Genomic DNA, 7565 nt, shown 5'->3' with positions numbered 1-7565 from the left:
TGCTTCATTAAGGCAATGTCTGAACTTACAGCAATACCAAATGAATGGGAAAACAGCAAAGTTTGGCCATGTTTGCAAAAAGTTGTGGTTTTTTTCTCCCCATTTTTTATATTAGTCTGTTTGGGCTACCATAACAAAATACCATAGACTGGGTGGCTTCAACATCAGAAATTTGGTTGTTTTTTTTTTTACCATTCTGGAAGCTTGAAACTCCAGTATCAAGTTTCCAGCATGGTTGTTTTTCTAATTATGACTCTTTTCCTGGATTGCAGACATTCACCTTCTTGTGTCCTCACATGGTATACAGAGAGTCAGCAAGCTTTCTGGTGTCTCTTCATACAAGGGCACTAATTTCATCTTTAGGGCCCTATCCTCATGACATCATGTAACCCTAATTACTTCCAAAAAGGCCCCATCTCCAGATACAGTTACACTGGAAGTTCGGACTTCAACATATGAATTTGGGGTAGATATAAACATTCAGTCCATAACACTAGTACTTTCTGACATAATTTTTACAGTTAAAAGAATTATAGAAAGAATAAAAAGTAGTAAAAAATGCCCTGTGTGTCTTTCAATATCTCTCAGTTTCTTCTATTTGTGAAAATAAGACAAGTGAGTCTAGAGACTCACTATCAGAGATAAAATTCCATTTGTTCAATGAAAAAAAAATGTTACAGCACTTAATTTTTCTAACAGCAACTGAATTAATTTCTATCCAGCTGTGAAAGTATGATTGAATTATAACTTCCCTTCCCTTTCAAAAATTATCTTTTCCAAACAAAAATTCAGTTTTGTTACTAAAAATAACTTACAGTATCTATAGGAGAGGTGGTTTTAATGTTGCAAAATCATAAGTAACATATGTCACCTAACTGATGAAGAATTAAGAGAGACTGTGGGGAGCAATCCAACAGAGGAAAACTTTAAGGCATTTCAAATTTCTTATTAATTTCCTTTTAGCATCTCACCTTCATCTCTGAATTTACTCCTTCACACATTGATAATGTTATTACAACCAGACTTAATACAATTAGTTTGTAATCTTTCCACTTCCATAGTGATATAGAATTGCCTAAGCTTCATTTGTGAGGATGAAGCTTGATAGGTTACATGACTGTCACAGGACACTTTTCAGATACTATGAATTTAGATAAATTAGTATTTAGGAATTTTGTTATTGTTAGGATTCAGACATCTTATAAACTGTAAGAATAGTACTATAAACTCCAAAGTTCAGTTCAGTTCAGTTGCTTAGTCGTGTCTGACTCTTCGACATGCGACCCCATGACATGCGACCCCATGGACTGCAGCACGCTAGGCCTCCCTGTCCATCACCAACTCCCAGAGTTTACCCAAACGCATGTCCATTGAGTCGATGATGCCATCCAACCATCTCATTCTCAGTCATCCCCTTCTCCTCTCACCTTCAATCTTTCCCAGCATCAAGGTCTTTTCAAATGAGTCAATTCTTTGCATCAGGTAGCCAAAGTACTGGAGTTTCAGCTTCTTGAATAAACTCTAAAGTTCAGTTCAGTTCAGTTGCTCAGTCGTGTCCAACTCTTTGCGACCCCATGAATCGCAGCACACCAGGCCTCCATGTCCATCACCAACTCCCAGAGTCTACCCAAACCCATGTCCATCGAGTCGGTGATGCCATCCAGCCATCTCATCCTCTGTCGTCCCCTTCTCCTCCTGCCCCCAATCCTTCCCAGTATTAGGGTCTTTTCCAATGAGTCAACTCTTCACATGAGGTGGCCAAAGTATTGGAGCTTCAGCTTCAACATCAGTTCTTCCAATGAACACTCAGGACTGATCTCCTTTAGGATGGACTGGTTGGATCTCCTTGCAATCCAAGGGACCCTCAAGAGTCTTCTCCAACACCACAGTTCAAAAGCATCAATTCTTCGGCGCTCAGCTTTCTTCACCATCCAACTCTCACATCCATACATGACTACTGGAAAAACCATAGCCTTGACTAGACGGACTTTTGTTGGCAAAGTAATGTCTCTGCTTTTAAATATGCTATCTAGGTTGGTCATAACTTTCCTTCCAAGGAGGAAGCGTCTTTTAATTTCATGGCTGCAGTCACCATCTGCAGTGATTTGGGAGCCCCCAAAAATAAAGTCTGACACTGTTTCCACTCTTTCCCCATCTATTTGCCATGAATTGATGGGACCAGATGCCATGATCTTAGTTTTCTGAATGTTGAGCTTTAAGCCAACTTTTTCACTCTCCTCTTTCACTTCTTTCACTTTCATCCAGAAGCTCTTTAGTTCTTCTTCACTTTCTGCCATAAGGGTGCTGTCATCTGCTTATCTGAGGTTGATATTTCTCCTGGCAATCTTGATTCCAGCTTGTGTTTCTTCCAGCCCAGCATTTCTCATGATGTACTCTGCATATGAGTTAAATAAGCAGGGTGACAATATACAGCCTTGATGTACTCCTTTTCCTATTTGGAACCAGTCTGTTGTTCCATGTCCAGTTCTAACTGTTGCTTCCTGACCTGCATACAGGTTTCTCAAGAGACAGGTCAGATGGTCTGGTATTCTCATCTCTTTAAGAATTTTCCACAGTTTATTGTGATCCACACAGTCAAAGGCTTTGGCATAGTCACTCAGTAAGTATTGAGAGCGTAATAGTGACATGTAGCTCAAGCAGTGCTTAATTTTTTAAAATTATAAGTAGGCATAGAAGATATTTCTCTATGGCACATGGAAAGCCATAGAAATGATTTCTGCACAACAGAACATTATTTTGCATCATTGAATCCAACCAGTGGCTGCTTCATTATGTCAAAACTCCATGGAAATATATAAATTTTTTCAGTCCTTCAATATAGGGAAAATCCAAAAACTCTCAGAGAAACCAAGTTGCAGTAGTGCTTGCCAAAAAGGGGGCAAGGATTTTGTAGAATATAAGGGATTCTAAGAATCCTCCTTACATTTGATGCAATCATGGATTTTATGCAAATTACATCTGATGCAATTACCTAAAGATATGATTTATGAAAATTCTAGTTAAAGGCTGTTCTAAGCAACTGGAAATGTAACAACCAAATGCCCTAATCCTAAAAGGAGCCATACAAAGGGACCAGCACTAGGTCAAAGATATTTTTCTGATCCACACTTAGCTAAGATATCACCAGTTCCCTCATGTAAAGAGATGAATGTCACCATCAGAATAACATTCAATGCTCACTGTAATTTGTTGGCATGTATTCAAGCATAACTTAGTTTAAGTATAATAATACTAATTTGCTATCTGGGTTCAGTTATTTTCAATTGCACACAATTTCTTCAAACCTTATTAAAGAATGCTATCTGAAAGAGGTGATCCTCAAGACTCAAAGTAACAACTGCAGTCAAGATTGGGTTGTTCAAAGTGACTGGGGTAGGAGTGTCATTCCTAGCAGAGGGTGCATGTGTGTGTGTGTGTGTGTGTGTGTGTGTGTGTGTGTGTGTGTGTGCACTCAGTCATGTCCAACTCTTTGCAACCCCATGGACAGTAGCCCACGAGTCTCCTCTGTCCATGGAATTTTCCAGGTAAGATTACTGGAGTAGGTTGCCATTTCCTACTCCAGCAGAGGGTACTTAAACAGGTCTTATTCTTACCTGGGTGTATACATATTACACCAGCCATTAACTGGGCACTGAACATGTTTACTATAGTGCACAAGGCATTGTCCCTAACTTCCTGAAATGTATAATATAGCTGAGGAGACAAAACTGATATATATACACTCACAAATTTAGCAAAGGAGAGCCTATATATAAGATGCTGTGCTAAGCAGGATATAAAGAGAAATGAGACTGCATGATCCCTGCCCTCAAAATGACTATAAGTAGTGGAGAACATAATAATAGCAATAAAATAATCATTTCAAACATAAATTGGCTTATACGGTAAAGAATCTGCCTGCAGTGCAGGAGATCTGGGTTCAGTCCCTGGGTTGGGAAGATCCCCTGGAGGAGGGCATGGCAACCCTCTCCAGTATTCTTGCCTGGAGAATCCTCATGGCCAGAGGAGCCTGGCGGGCTATAGTCCATGGGGTCACAAAGAGTCGGACACGACTCAACAACTAACACACACACACACAACATAAAACATACAAAGAACTGCACCAAGAGTTTTGCAGCACATGTACAATCTCATTTAACCCTCATATTAACTATATTCATATTACTAACTCATATTACTATTCTTATTTTACAGATGAAGGAACTAAGCTCAAGAGTTTAAGTAAGTGGTTAGGTTTATAAAGGGCTTCCCTGGTGGCTCAGCTGGTAAAGAATCCACCTGCAATGTGGGAAACCTGGGTTCGGTCCCTGAGTTGGGAAGATCCCATGTAGAAGGGAATGACTATCCACTCCAGTATTCTGGCCTGGAGAATTCCACGGACTGTATAGTCCATGGGGTCGCAGAGTCGGACACAACTGATCGACTTTCACTCACTAGGTTTATAAAACTAGTAAGCAGTACTTGTGGATCTGAGTCTAAGGAGCAGTAGCTCCTTTCTGTGATAGCACACTGCGTCTCCCACATGTAGACAAATTACTGTGAAATGGCAAACATTATAAAAGTAGACCCATGAACTTCAATGTTTTACAGCAGTCATTTCCAGCTTGAGGGAACTGGAAATGTTTGGTGAAGGAGATGGCCTTTGAGCTGGCCTTTGAGCAACAGTGAGGAGCCTAATAAGAGATGAGTAACTGTAGGAAGTTGGATCACTCCAGGAAGTACATAAGCAAAGGCATAGAGGCAAGACAGCATACATTTATAAAGGAGGAATGATTAATAATCTATTTTGATGGTCACCTGGAAATAAAATAGTGGTGTGATGTGAAAAATAAGTTGGAATCACTTTGGAATCAAATGGTAACAAGCAGATCTTAACTACTTTAAGGAATTTATACTATTTGGAGGGTACTGTTGACCTATTGAAAGGTGTTTGTGAAAGAAGGACATAATAGAACAGTGTTTCAGTGTGATTAAACAAAGAGACAATCATTAGGTGATGATACATGACAGTTATTAACAAATATGAGCTCAGTGTGAGGAAATATTCTTGTCATAATATTAGGAGAGAACTGGTTAACCTTACCTTCAGGAGTGGTTATAAATACCACTAATCACATCCTGACCAGAATCATCACAGTCTAGACTGGGCCAAGAAGGTTTACAAACTCAGTTTCACCCCCAACAGTTTGATCACACTGGGAGAAATAATAAAGTAGCCAGGAAAATAAAATAATAATCCATAATAACAGCTAATCTTTGTAGGGGTTATATTGTATGTCAGGCACTGCCCTCCAAGCCCTTTATAATAATAGTCTGCTGTCTGCGGAGCCCAGGTTCATTGCAAAGAAGGTTAGACAGTCCTGTGAACTATTTAAATCAAGCTATCCGAGAAGTCAGAGAATTCATCACCTTTCAAGAGATCTAGTCATGATTACTAGTGACATAAAACATAGTTTCTTGCCCCTATTGAACAGTCAGGGATAAACACTGAAATTATGCACCAACTTTCATTTGCTAAACTCCATAAGGATCATTTGTCTCTAACATGTTTCCATTTCCAAGATTACAGTTTCTTTTACATTAGTTACATTTTATGGTGCTTGTTTTCCGGCACTTCTGTCTCTTCAGCAAACTCTCTCTTCTCCAAATCAGAGTGTAGGATGGGTTATTTCTAGGAAAAGCTTCTTCAAATAAACTGATTCCACCCACCATGTATTCATTCTGGTGTCTTGTTCCTGCATTTCGAAGCACTTTTGGAGCCTACAGCTCACTGTCTATGATTGCCTAAACCTTCTCAATGTAATGAGGGAAAGAGATTGTGTGAAAGAAAAACTTGGATTTGTGACCCCTGTAAATCTTAATTACCAAAGGAAAGCCAGCCACCTATATTCTCACGCAGCAGATACCTACTGTAAATAAGCTATATGCATACCAAGTCACATTAGGACAGAATGTGTGTGTATTGGAGGGACTAGTCTGAGCCAAATTATTATCTGTGTGTTCTTTAGTGAAAGAAATTATTTCTTAATTATCTTTGCAAGTCTGAATTGCCTAGAATGGTGAATTGCACACTCTAGACACCAAATATTAATAAATGGGTTTTTAAAAAAATAAACACAGATTGGTGGAAGGGAGGGGAAATAAAATTCAAACATGAACAACTTGTTTTAACAACTTGAGTTAAAAATGTTAAATGACGAATGAGGGTTATTGCTAAATTTGGGTAGAATTTGGATTTTTATAGGGATTTTATAATCTTTTCTTTTACATGACCAATATAATGAATATCTTTAATAATAATAACTAATTATGTAAGTCAACAACTCAGGCAGCCACCAGGTGCCCTCTCAGCAAAAATTAAAATTATATACATCCCTCCCTCTCACCTCATTTGCTTTTCTCACTGTCTCCTTCATTTTAATGAATGGTGTAGTGGGTTGAATAACGAGCCCCCCCAAATCCTTAGACCCTGTGAACATTACCTTATTTAATAAAGGAGACTTTCAGTAAGGATTTGTGATGGAGTCATCCTGAATTACTTCATGAGGGGCCTAAGGCAAGCACCCTAAGAGACAGACAGCAGGAGTCAGTGTGACCACAGAACCAGAGACTGGAATAATACAGCTGAGGAGTGTCAATGAAAGCCAACAGACACCAGAGCTGGGGGAAACAAAGAACTGGATTCTCCCCTAGAACCTTCAGAGGGAGTGCAGGCTCACCAACACTAAGATTTTGAACTTACGGTCTCTAGAACTGTGACAGAATACGTTTCTGTCATTTGAAGTCATCGTTTGTGGTAATCTTTTACAGCGTTCCTAAAAATCTAACAGAAAGGACAACTCTTTCCTTCCAGTTGCTCACTAAAACTCCAAGGGTTGTCCTTAACTTGCATCTTTCTCTCATGTCACCAAGCTACCTAACAGTGGTAAAGAATTAATACTCTTAAAATACATCCAGAATCTGATCACTGGTCACCACTTCCACTGCTGCCACCTGTCAAAACCACCATCCTATATTATCCCCTTAAAGAGTCTCTTGTTTAAAGGAAATCAGTCCTGAATATTCATTGGAAGGACTGATGTTGAAGCTGAAACTCCAATACTTTGGCCACCTGATGCGAAGAGCTGACTCATTGGAAAAGACTCTGATGCTGGGAAAGATTGAAGGAGGGAGGAGAAGGGGACAACAGTGGATGAGATGGTTGGATGGCATCACCGACTCAATGAACATGAGTTTGAGTAAACTCTGTGGGAGTTGGTGATGGACAGGGAGGCCTGGTGTGCTGCAGTCCATGGGGTCACAAAGAGTCGGACCTGACTGAGCGACTGAAATGAACTGAACTGAACTGAAAGAGTCTCCTTGATTCCACCTATGCCCCCTATAACCTATTCTCAATATACGAGACAGATTGAATCTTTAAAACTTAAACCAGACTTCCCACATTGGCCTATATGCCTCCTGTCACCCCCTCACCTCATCCCCCTGCCCCTGGCACATTGCTCTGCTCCAGCCAGCAGCAGGCATGCTCTTCCTTGCCCCTGCTC

Source organism: Giraffa tippelskirchi, chromosome 3 (genome assembly GCF_054371585.1).
Source record: "Giraffa tippelskirchi isolate mGirTip1 chromosome 3, T2T-mGirTip1v1.2.pri, whole genome shotgun sequence".
NCBI lineage: Eukaryota > Metazoa > Chordata > Mammalia > Artiodactyla > Giraffidae > Giraffa > Giraffa tippelskirchi.
The sequence above is the reverse complement of the archived record's forward strand: the minus strand, read 5'-3'. Positions refer to the sequence as shown.